Source organism: Pleurodeles waltl, chromosome 7 (assembly GCF_031143425.1).
Source record: "Pleurodeles waltl isolate 20211129_DDA chromosome 7, aPleWal1.hap1.20221129, whole genome shotgun sequence".
NCBI classification, from domain to species: domain Eukaryota; kingdom Metazoa; phylum Chordata; class Amphibia; order Caudata; family Salamandridae; genus Pleurodeles; species Pleurodeles waltl.
In genome coordinates, this window is record NC_090446.1 from 238,146,959 (window position 1) to 238,160,311 (window position 13,353).

The following is a 13,353-nucleotide window of genomic DNA, read 5'->3' on the forward strand; positions in this document are numbered from 1 at the left end:
GGGTCTGAGCAGCTCAGTCTCAGGAAGGGAGAACAAAGCATTTCCTTTGGGAGGAGGGTGTTACACCCTCTCCCTTTGGAAATAGGTGTTACAGGCTTGGGAGGGGTAGCCTCCCAGAGCCTCTGGAAATGCTTTGAAGGGCACAGATGGTGCCCTCCTTGCATAAGCCAGTCTAAACCGGCTCAGGGACCCCCCTGCCCCTGCTCTGGCATGAAACTGGACAAAGGAAAGGGGAGTGAGCACTCTCCCATCCAACACACCCCAGGGGTGGTGCCCAGAGCTCCTCCAGTGTGTCCCTGACATTAGCCATCGAGTTTTCCAAAGTGTGGGGACACTCTAGAGCTCTCTGAGTGGCCAGTGCCACCAGGTGACTTCAGAGACCCCTCATGATAGGTGCATATCTGGTTAGGTAGCCAATGCCCCTCTCAGGGCTATTTATGGTCTCTCCTCTGGGTTCCTCTTCAGATTCAGCTTGCTAGTTTCCACCAGGAATCCTCTGCAACTCCTGCTTCATGCTCTGACCACGGATCAACCGGAGGAGGTAAGAGCTTTCCTACAATGTTTGTGACAGTACCCCTGTGCACCACGTCATCTTCACCTCCTGAGGCCTCTGTGCACTATTTGCAAGTAGCCTTCTTGCACAGACTGGCCCAGATCCTCAGCACTCTATCCTGTGATGCTCTACTCGCTGAGTTGTTCGCTGGCGTGGGACCTTCTTTTTGTAGTGCTGCAGCAACTGCAATTTGCACCTTCTTTGTTCCCGTGTCCTGGTACCTATGTGGGTGCTGCCTGGTCGTTTTTGGGATCCCTCCAGTGTTAGGAGCCCCCTCTGCCTCCTCAGTCTGAGTTGAGATCCCAGGTCCTTCCAGGGTCCAGGCAGTGCCATTTTGACATAATCCGTGACATTGCTTGAACCAAGGCTTGTTGGACCAATCCAGTGCTGCAACTTGCCTGCATCCCACATCTTCACATGGGACATCCTTTGCATTACGCAGTAATCTGCAGCCATCTTCTTTGGTGCTCTTCTGCAACTAGAGAATCCTCTTTTGCACCATCTCCTAGGTTGGCAGGGGCTCATGTCCTTCCTGGAATTTTCTGCAACTTCTGGACTTGGTCTCCTCTCTTTACAGGTCTCCAGGTCCAGGAATCCACCATTTGTTGCTTGCAGTCTTGCCTGGTTCTTGCAATAAGTCAACTTGTAGTGTGTCCTGAGGAAATTTGCAGTACTTTAATCCTACTTTCCTGGGCTCTGGGTTGGGATATTTTACTCACCTTTGTGGTTTTCTTACGCTCCCAGCACCCCGCTACACATTACACTTGCCTAGGGTTGAATTCATGGTTTCGCATTCCACGTTTTTAGTATATGGTTTTTGTTGCCCATAGGCCTATTTCGTCTTATTTCATTCTATGGAATTTTCTATTGTTTGCACCATTCTGTGACTATTTACTTACCTGATTTTGATCTCTAGAGTATATATTGTGTATAATACTAACCTCCAGAAGGAGTATTGCCTCTATGATATTTTTGGCCTTGTGTCACTAAAATAAAGTACCTTTATCTTTGGTAACACTGAGTATTGGCTTTTATTGTGTATAAGTACTGTGGAACTATAGTGGTATTGCAGGAGCTTTGCATGTCTCCTAGTTCAGCTTAAACTGCTCTACTACAGCTACCTCTGTCAGCCTAAGCTGCTAGAACACTACTACATTTCACTAATAAGGGATAACTGGATCTGGTATAAAGTGTAACTACCCAAGGTACCTACTACAAGTCAGGCCAGCCTCCTACCCCCCCCCCATAAAAATGCAATTTAAGCTGCATCGAACTCTTTGAGTCTCAGGAGGTATATACAAAGCAGCGGCTCCTCCCCTATGGAGGAGGAGCGTTGCCCCCGCCATCGCAGCAGAAATGATAATAAATTATGGGCCAGATTTAAGAAACGTGCTGCAGCACCAAGTACAATGCCACTTTTCTTGTGCCTCTTAGCGACCCCCCTAGCACCACCAAGTGTGTGCCATATCTAAGATATGGCACACCATGTCGTTAGTTAGGGAAGTAGCGTCAGAACTTTTGATGCTAGGGGGCAGCTTTGCATGATTAGCGTAAAAAATGTTGATGCTAATCCTACAAAGCCTGTTGAGGCCCATTGTAAACAATGGTGTGCCTCGTTGTAATGTCTCCTCTAAGTAGGCATTAAAAGTGCAGAAAAAAATGTTGAAGAGAAATCTCTTAGATTTTGTTTCGCCCTTTTTTCGGCCCCCTAACAGGGGAACGCCCCCTTTGCATACATTATGGCTGGTGCCGGCATAGTGCTGTGTTAAGGGTTACAAAGTGGTGCAATGTGTACATTGCACCATTTTGTAAATTTGGCAGGGCGATTTTGGCCTCATTGGGCTACATTAGCATAGACATAAATTATGCTAGTGTGGTGCAAGGAGGTGCTATGGGGTTTTAAATCTGCCCATATGTTTATTATTGTTATATTTTTAAAGGGGCGGGTGATGGGGGTGACGATAATTGAGGGGATTGGTGTACACTCTCTTCAGTGTGCATGTGTGTTTGGCCTGCAGTATCAGGATGGCCAAACACACATGCGCCCTGAGCTCTCTCCAACCCGGCAATGTGTTGCTGGGTTGGAGATAGCAGGCTACGCTACTGGTCTGCCTGGGAGCACCAATCCAGGGTGTTCCACCCTATCCTAATGCTGATTTCATGAGAGCAGCATTAGGATTGGCTGCAGGGCACGCTGTGAGCTTGTACCTGCAGTGGAGCCAGAAGAGTGGCACTGTGGCAAGGAGTCAGGTAAGTTGCTGATTTTAATGTAATTTTTCTGTTTGAATTGTTATCATTTGTGTTCCTCCCCTACACGGCCCTTTGTCACACCACGAGCTATACAAGTAAATATAGTTCCCGATAGAGAGCCACCTACCTGTCAACTTATTGGCTCTTTCTGGCAGATGGCAGGAAACTGACAGAGTTAACACGTGACATGTCAGTTGTGCCCCATTCCAGCAATAGTTTTGTGACATCACTAGCTGTCTGTAGTAAATTATTTCAAGAGGCGAATTATGGTATGTTCTTAGATTAAGTAACTTCTCACGTCTATACCACTAATATACAATATCAATTGAAAGGCCTTAACAGGGAGATGAAACACACAGGTATATTTTATCATAAATGTATCCTGTCCACAAGCCATAACTTTCACTTAAGCTACAACCCTGACCAGTGGGCCAATAATCCTAGCAAATACAATTTTTTATGTAGAGTACTGACTTGCACCACCAGAGACAGTTTGAGGAAGGAGGGAGGTGATATAGTTAGACCTCTGTTGTGGCTCCTATGCCTCTTGATGCAGTAATAATGCTCAATGGACTCCTGATAACCGTGGGAGTAGAAACTCCTGCATTGATTCCAGGCTGCCCCAGAGAATACAGTAAGAGAAATACTGCATGAATATTTTTTGACACAGATTCCCACATAAAACACATGTTCAGGGGTACATTCTACTTTGTTTTATATGGCAAATAATTCCTCTGAAAACTTCAAGTGTGCAGTATTACCACATGCAGCATTACAAAGTAATTCAGAATTGCGATAGCAGCAGAATCATGAATTCAATGATTCCCAGAATGAGAGCTTCATTATGACTCTTTCTCAACCCTAGCAATCGATTATGGTTGTTGCTGTGGAATGAGGATTGTGAGTGCTGAAATTAGTACTAATAATTATTTCATGTATCTCCGCATTTGATTTATGTAGGAAATGAATTAACATAAAAAAATAACGTGTAACTTGAAATTGTGTCTACTTCATTGACCACCATGTTATACAAAGTTGGTTAATAATAATGTATTAACATGTTTTAAGAGTTTATATAAATGTCAAAATGCAATAATCTGTCATACTTATAGCTAACATTATGGACTTGCTTATGCTAACTGTAGGACTCAAGTTAGCAAGGCCTAGCCTGAAATGAATGACTGCCAATATAGCTGAAAAATGCAACATTAGTAAAATAGTAGAAATTGACCAGAGCTGTATTAACCAACTGTTATTTCTTTCAAGGAAATGTGTGTAAACTCTACATGTTCTTGATTTGTTACAAAGACTAACTTGTAGCAAATGGGAAAGCAGCGTTCCCAGAAACTAACAATGGGCCTACTGATCGAGGATGGAAGGAACTGCAAATTAATTCTTGTTGTCGCGACTGATGTATGCAGATGGAGAACAACCAATGATCAACATGTGAAAGACTGCTTAGTTATATCTTAGATTTGCAAATTAAAATCTATTAGACTAATATTATAGCAAGATGCCACTGACCAATGACAATGTGGGACAACTTTAACTTAACCACACTAATCTTGCAGTTCTCGGATCATTCTATGAGGTACAGTCATTCCTTTGACACTCTTCACGTAGTTCTTCTGTCACTTTGACACTCGCCAGCCTGTCTACTGACACTCTGGCATTTTGCCATGCAAGATTATTCCTTTTGCTCCCATCAATGATGCTGGTGCTTACTTTAGCGATTGATGCTTAGAGCATGTAGTGCTTTCATGTTTGCCTTAAACATTAATCTAATGTTTTGGAGAACTTAGAGCCCCGAATTCTGAACCGTTCCCCTCCCTTCCTCTCTGTCCTGATGTCCCCCTGATGAAGGACAGGTATATGCTGAAATGTTTGATGTTTTACTTTGCTTTTGTTTCTAGGTACCAACTGCTGTTTTTGATTCAGCCCTAGCTGGATGTTTTCCAAATTCATTTTACTAAAACTTTTGCGTGCAGCCCAACATGCTAATGCTAATTTGGAGTTAGTAAGGAGTTTCTTCTATTCACTTGCAAGTAAACGGACTTCATTCAAATTGCTGATTCAATGTATGTTATTTTATTGCGCAATTACTCTTGCTATTGATCTGTACTGATGCCATTGAAAGTTTTGATATTAATGTTTTAATCAAGTTAATATTCTTTAGACACTTTGGTCACCCAGTGTTATTCCTATATCTTTATCATGTGGTTTTGAGATTGAGTTACGTGATTTTAGAATTGCTAATCTATGGAAATAAATATTCTAACCTATACTAAAAGGTGTGGTTATTCGTGGCCAAATGGATCACAGTGCATGGTTTTAATAACTCTCTTGTGATGATATATTGTTGTTTATTGTTGATTATTGAGTATTGATGCTATGTTTGAATCAAGAGTGCAATCATCTTATTGGAGTCCAAAGGTCCATCGGCCCACAACAGCACGTCTCCTAGGTCCGTCTTGACGTGCTGCCACAAGATTGTATTGAATAGTGGTTGATTGTTAAATCCGTTGGTTGGCCCAGGAAAATTCCACCTAAGATCTTTCAAATTAGGGAGATCAGCAAATGAGGCAACATATTTGCTAAAATTCTCTTTTAAATATTAATATTATATCATAATAGTTTTGAATATGCATGGAGAAACTTTATCCAAAGTGAGTGGTTTCTGATAGATGAGGAAATTATGTAGGACAATAGACAAAACATTTTAAAGAATTAAGAAAATCACAGGCCCAACCATGCAGCATGCTGGATAGGTGAGTGTACAATCACATCATCTTTATATTGTACATAATTTGAATAATGGGTTATCCACAATGTATTTGATTGCATCAGTAGTGCTAATCCTCACTTAGAAATCTTTAATTCAAGGAATGATGGGGGACAGAATTTGAGATGCACTCCTAAGTTGCAAATTTGTTAATGGAAGAAAATGTAATAACTTCAGAATAGTGTATCTCTACCATGACAGCATATATCAAAGTCAGCTCTGCATAGTTCAGACAGGGTTTCAAACAATGTGTTTTTTGTGTCTTTATCTTTAGTAAAGAAAATCGCGCCAATTCTGATCAAATATTGACCACCTCCTCGTGTTGAAAAGCTATTTTTCCATATAACTTAAGGTTCCGAAGAATATCTACGTTCCCCTCCAATGTCGCAACTTCATCCACAGAACTATCTCAGTAATATAAATAATGTGGGAGATTAAAGGTCTCATTTAAAGTGCAGTGGCCAAACTGCTAGATGGTTGGTACATTGGATAAACCATCACCACTAACACACCTGTGGCTGGTGTACCACACCTAAAACACTATGGCACTCATTACAACCCTGGTGGTAAATCCCACTGACTGCCGTGCCGACGGCCGCCAGCATACCGAGTCCGTGGCGGAAATCCGCAACGGGTATTATGTCCCACACTGAGAATTCCGCCACTATACAGACACCCACACAAGTCTGCCACACCAAAGTCAGTAATAAACTGGCGGTACCAAAACCCACACTGTTACGCCAACAGAAATACACCCAGAGTATCACGACCCACGAATCGACAAATCGGTCATTCAACGGCAGTAATTCATTGGCGGTACACACCGCTGCGCTCAAAATGCACACACACTTACAAAACTACACCACATTGGACAATTCAAACTACACACACCACACCCACACACCCACATCACTATAAAACACACACCCACATTACCCACAACCCCTTACACCGAAAATTTTTGAAGCAGCAGAAAAAGAGAAAAGCAAAGACCACACCAGCATCCAGAGGCACACAACACTATCACTCATACACCATCCACGCACATCACACCACACACCCCACCACATCACCCCACACATCACATCAACCATCACCTCACACATCACTCACATCATATCAATGCACCTCAAAGACACCCCAGGTTTTCTGAGGAGAAGCTCAGGGTCATGGTGGAGGAAATCATCCAGGTAGAGCTCAGCTATTTGGCTCACACGTGCAGCAGACATCCATTGCAAGGAAGATGGAGCTATGGCGGAGAATTGTCGACAGGGTCAATGCAGTGGGACAGCATCCAAGAACAATGGATGACATCAGGAAGAGGTGGAATGACCTACAGGGGAAGGTGCGTTCCGTGGTATCCAGACACCAAGTAGCCATACAGAGGACTGGCGGTGGACCCCCGCTTCCTCCCCACAACTAACAACATGGGAGGAGCAAGTCTTGGCAATAATGCATCCCGAGGGCCTCGCAGGAGTAGCAGGAGGACTGGACTCTGGTAAGTCATATCTTTACTATTATATCCCCCCAACCCTACCTGCATGCCATCACATACTCCCACCCTCACCCTCACTCCCATGACTCCACCATCTCCTACACACGCCACCATCATGCCCCACCACTCCCACAACCAAGCCCTGCATGCAACAACAATGCATGGACACCCATCACAGACATGCATGGACATCCATCACCAAAGCATGTCCAATAGAGAGACTCACCCAGGGCACAATCACCACTCACACAAGGGCCAAGGCAATAGTGCAAGCACAGTAATAGAGGGAAGCACACCCGTTGCACAAGATGGCACACACAGATAAAATCACAATGCATTTACACCCCAACACAACCCCTGCCCAATGTCACCAGACAGGAGGTGCCAGCTATACCCAGTCCCCCCACAGAAGAGGCCTACAGTGATGACAGCATCTCTGCATGTCTGGATCAAGATGACCAGCCTGGCCCATCAGGGATCTCTGGAGAGTTGGTTGCCCTGCCACAGTCCCAAGCCACCACAGAACCTCCCACCTCAGGAAACACCACCACAGCACCCACCCAGCGGGCCCATGCCACTGTCCCCAGGACACATCAATCAGCAGTGTGTCTACCACTTCAGGGACCCCAGGCGACCCCACTAACACAGGACGATCAGGGACCTGGGGTCAGTGGCAGTGGGCACACAGTTCAGGGGACGGAGGCACAGGACAACAGGGAAGCTGGGAAGACTGCTGTGCAACAGGGGGAGGACAGGCCTAGGGAACCAACCCTCCACGAGGCACTATCAAACATCATGGGAGCATACAACCATTCCCAGGAGACCATGGGCACGGTACTGGGCAAGTTTCAGGAGACCCAGTGGCTGCAGGAGGGACAATACATGGGGTTCAGGGAGGACATCACCAACATCTACATCATCCTGGTCACCATAGCAGGGGTGCTGGCTGACTTAGGCAAGACCATGAGGGAGGCAGTGGCACAACAAAGGGCCCCTGACACTAGCCTAATGGAGGAACAGCCTTCCACCTCCTCCGGCGCTAGTGGACAGGAGACTCTGCCACAGGAACAACAGCCAACCAGCACCCCACCCCCTGCAGAAGGAGACCCACCCCGCAAACGGTCCCTGCGATCCAGGCAGAAGACAGAGAACATTGCCAATACCCCCGCCAGGAATTAGGACCCTCCTGATTGTCACCCGTCTGCCCCACTATGTCACCCTGTCGAACTTGAACTGCCATTACTCCCCTTCCTATGCCCCATTGGACAATGCACCTGTGATTCCAGGAGACTGGACTCTACTATGGACCTTCCTCCACCATCACCCCAGCCAATTCTACATACCCCTATACACAATAGCTCCTAAATAAACACTCTTGAATCACAAACCAATCTGGCGTCAGTCTGATCTTTCACAAATGTATTATTACATCACCAACAAATACCAATGTAAATGTTCATTTGCTCATACCAATGTTTGACAGTTGCTGGGCAGCAGTACAGACAGCAGAAGGGAGAATGAGGTACCCAGATCTGAAAAAGTGAAAGCCAAAGTGAACTGTCAGTGTCTATAGACAGAGATGAAGAGGCTGACTCATACAATGTCCTACAGTATTCAGAAATGTGAGGAGAAGTTACTGTCTCTCACCTGTGTGTCACTGGAAGTACTGCATAATGATGTTTGTTCGGTTGTCAATATCTTCTTCCTCTGCGTCCTCTTCCTCACTATCCACAGGCTCCACCTCTGCCACAAGACCATCATCAGGCCCATCCTCCTGCAGAAAAGGCACCTGGTGTCACAATGGCAGGTTGTGCAACATGCAACATGCCACGATTATCTGGCACACCTTCTTCGGTGAGTAGTATTGAGAGCCACCTGTTAGATGGAGGCACCGGAATCTGGCCTTCAGGAGGCCGAAGGTCCTCTCTATAACCCTCCTAGTTCACCCAATAATACACCTAGTTTGCCCATGTGCCTCATTGAAGCGTTCCTCTGCCCTTGTCCTGGCATTCCTCACTGGGGTCAGTAGCCATGAGAGGTTGGGGTAACCAGAGTCACCTGCAAATGCCGAGGGATAACTGTTAGACACACACTAACCCTTAGGGACTACCCCATACCCGGACACCTACTCATACTGCGTGGGGACCTTGGGCTCACCTATTAGCCACACACAGTGCCTCTGGAGTTGTCCCATCACATAAGGGATACTGCTATTCCTCAAAATATAGACGTCATGCACAGAGCCAGGATACTTGGCACTCACATGAGAGATGTACTGGTCTGCCAAACACATCATCTGCACATTCATCGAATGGTAGCTTTTTCAATTTCTCTACACTTGTTGCTTTCTGCGGGGGGAGAAATGCCACATGTGAGCCATCAATGGCACCAATGATGTTGAGGATATGTCCCAGGGCATAAATGTTAGCTTTCACTGTGGGCAAATCCTCCACCTCGGGAAACACGATGTAGTTGTGCATGTTTTTCAGCAGGGCAGACAACACTCTGGTCAACACGTTAGAAAACATTGGCTGAGACATCCCAGATGGCATGGCAGCTGTAGTTTGAAAGGAGCCACTTGCCAGGAAATGGAGCACTGACAGGACCTGCACTAGAGGGGGGGTTCCTGTGGGATGGCAGATAGCTGACATCAGGTCTGGCTCCAATTGGGCACACAGGTCTTGGACTGTGGCACGATCAAGTCTGTAGGTGATAGTGATGTGTCTGTCTTCCATTGTCGACAGGTCCACCAAGGGTCTGTACACCGGAGGAAAACACCATCTCATCATCTGCCCCAGCGGATGTGGTTTATGGAGGAGAATGGTGAGCAAAGGGTCATGTCCCACATAGGTTGCACAAGTGTGTTTGCAGTAAAGTGAGTAAATCTGTGTGTGGCGTAGTTTGTCTGTATATCTGCCAAATTGTGCTGTGACGCAGTTAGGTGCCATGCCATGTGCACCCTGAAATAGCGGCTGCCTGACTTGTGAGGAGGGACAAGGGGAAATGAGGTAACTGCGCTGCCGTTATGCAGCATCACGGTAGGCAGTTGAAGACCGACGCGCAATTCAGCTTTGGTTATCATTGGGCCCTATGGGTCCCAGGAGCCAATGACGATGTACGCCTGCGGTGACGGTACATACCGCCACGGACGTGACCGCCATTTTCTATCTGTTCACTCACTTGATACCTGACCTTCAACAGGAGTGGAAGTGCTGCTGTGACCTCAGTCTGGAAGCGACAATGGCTCGAGTGTCTGGGGAAAGGGCCCCTGCCTTCACTGCGGAGGAGTTGGACAAACTGGTAGATGGGGTCTTCCCCCAGGCCACGCTACTCTACGGTCCTCCAGACAAACAGGTGAGTACACTGTGAGCATGATGCATGGGCAATGCCTGTTTGGAGTGGTATGGATGGAAGAAACATGTGGGGTGGGGCTGAGGCCTGCATGTGAGGATGGTGAGTGTATGTGCATCAGAGCATGGTGGGAACTGGTGGGCAATAAGTATGACGGTCCGGACGGGTGAGCAATTTCCTTTCCTCCTGTACCTATCCTGTAGGTCAGTGCCCACCAGAAGAAGGGTAGTTGACGTGCCATCGCCACGGAAGTGCAGACCCTGGGGGTCTATAATAGACAAAGCACCCACTGCCGCAAGGGATGGAAAGACCTGTGCCGCTGGAGCAAGAAGACGGTGGAGGCACAGCTGGGGCAGGCCTACCAACGTGGAAGGGGTGCCTTTCGCACCATGACCCCCCTGATGTTCCGGATCCTGGCGGTGGCATATCCGGTGTTGGATGGGCGCTTGAGGCCATCACAGCAGCTACAAGGGGATGAGTACAGTGTCATTAAGCTGACTCTGCGCGCTTTACGAAGTGTCTGGGTGGGGGATATGGACTGTAGGTTCCCCTAGGCCAGGGCGAACTTGGCAGGGTAGGTCCTTTGTTGGGCAGGCTCTGAGGCACTCCAACCCCAATATTTTTAGTGGGCATCTACAACTGGGCAGGCTCCTGTGGGTTCCAGGTGTGCAGCATATGGTGTTAGGCATTGTACCCCATGGCCTGGTGAATTTCCTACTAACTGGTAGTGCATGGCCTAGTGCATAGGGCTGTGTGTTGTGTCCGCTAATGGTAGTGATGTTGCTGGCATTGACCATGTGTGTTTTTTGTCTTCCCCCCCTTTCTTGTTTTGTCACCCTGTCCTTGTGTGCATTAGCATCATCTGGCGGAGGAGCATCGGCACCGGCGACGGAGGGATCAGCATCCCACCTTGCCCTGGAGGGTGAATCCACAGAGGGTGAAGGCACCAGTGGGACGGAGGGCGAGAGGAGTTCCACGATGGGGACAGGAAGGGATACCAGCGACAGCAACTCCTCCTCCGATGGAATCTCCCTGGCGGTGGCGGACACCTCTGTGCCCACCCAAACAACATGTACATCCGCCACCCCCCCTACCAGCACCGCCTTCCCAGCAGCCCCTCAGCGTGTTTCCCATGCCCGCTTACCCAGGAAGGTGGGCATCTCCTTTGCCCCAGGCACCTCAGGCCCTGCCCCAGTCAGCCCTGCGGCCCTCAGTGAGGAGGCTATTGACCTCCTGAGATCCCTCACTGTTAGGCAGTCAACTATTCTGAATGCCATCCAGGGTGTTGAGAGGCATTTGCAGCAAACAAATGCATACCTGGAGGGCATTCATTCTGGCGTGGCAGCCCAACTGAGAGCATTTCAGGCTCTGGCCTCAGCACTGATGGCAGCCATTGTCCCTGTGTCCAGCCTCCAACTTCCACTACCCAGACCCAATCCCCTCTACCTCACTCTATCCCAAGCACACCATCAGACCAGCATGCACACACATCAACACACAAAAGTGTCTCAGGAAAACATAAGCACCACACATCCCACAGGCACTCACACAAGCACCATACCCATGCACACATGCCAACATCCACTTCCTCCACTGTGTCGCCCTCCTCCATGTCCTCCACCTCCCTCCCAATCTCGTCTCCACTCACACCTGCATGCACAACATCATTAGCCACTGCATCCATCACCAGCACATCCATCACTACACACCGCTCACGTGCAATCACCACCCCCACTACAAGTCACACGTCCCCTGTGTCCTCTCCCAGTGTGTATGTAAGCCCTCCTCCCAAAGTACACAAATGCAGGCACACACCCATTAAAACAGCCATCCACCTCACAACAGCCTCCAACCCATGCACCTTCACCCAAACTCGGCAGACGTACACCTCCTACAACCACTACCTCATCCTCCACTCCCACACCCCCTCCATCTTCCCATCCCACTGTGTCAAAAAGACTTTTCCTAGCTCACATTAACCTCTTTCCTACACCTCTCCCCCAACCTTCCCCTAGGGCCAGGATGTCTAGATCCCAGCCCAGCACCTCAGCCACAAAATCTGCATCCGCTGTGGTCCCTGCTAGTCCAGTACGGTCTAAGGGGGCACCCTTCAGAGCTGCCAGTGTGCCACCGAAAGAAAAGAAGGACCCCCCCATTTCACCACCTGCAAAAGGTCATAAAGGGGCCGGCTTCCAGCAGGGGACAGTCATACCACCCACCCAGCAAGGCCTCGCCCAAACACTGAGTGGACAGTGCCAAGGTACATGCAGCGACTGTCAAGATGGGGAAGGGCCACAAGCCAAAGAGCAAGTCACCTCTGGGCACAATGTCTCCTGGTGAGGGGCTGGTGACCCCCATATCATCAGGGATGGCAGCCACATGCACCACAGTCACCACCGCCGCTCCGACCGCCACTTGCACCACCACCTGCACCGCCGCTGGCACAATGTCAGTCTGCAGCATCCTCCCCAAGGATCAGCCATCCAAGGCTGCCGGAGACAGTATGGTGTCTCCATCCACCAAAACAGTCACTTGCACCACAGCCAGCACTGGCAGCATCTCCGCCACAGACACCCCCACCTGCACCACCATCAGCACCGCACATGCACAGTTGATGCCACTCTCTCGGACGTCATCCCCATCCCCAGTGTGCAGCCGTCAGGGTCTGCAGGTGACGTCCTGGACATGCCACTTGAGACACCACCTCCAGCACTGACACAAACCAGCAATTGGCAGCCTAAGTCACCGCAGGATGGCGTGTGGCTGTGCCTCTATGGAGTATCATGCTACCTGTTTCAGGTATATCGCGTGGCAAAGACAACCATGTGAGACAATGTCAACTGCCACACCCCAGGGGTAGCATCACTAGGCACAAAGTCCCCTCCACAACCAGTAGAGAAAGGCATCCACTCACCCAGTCCT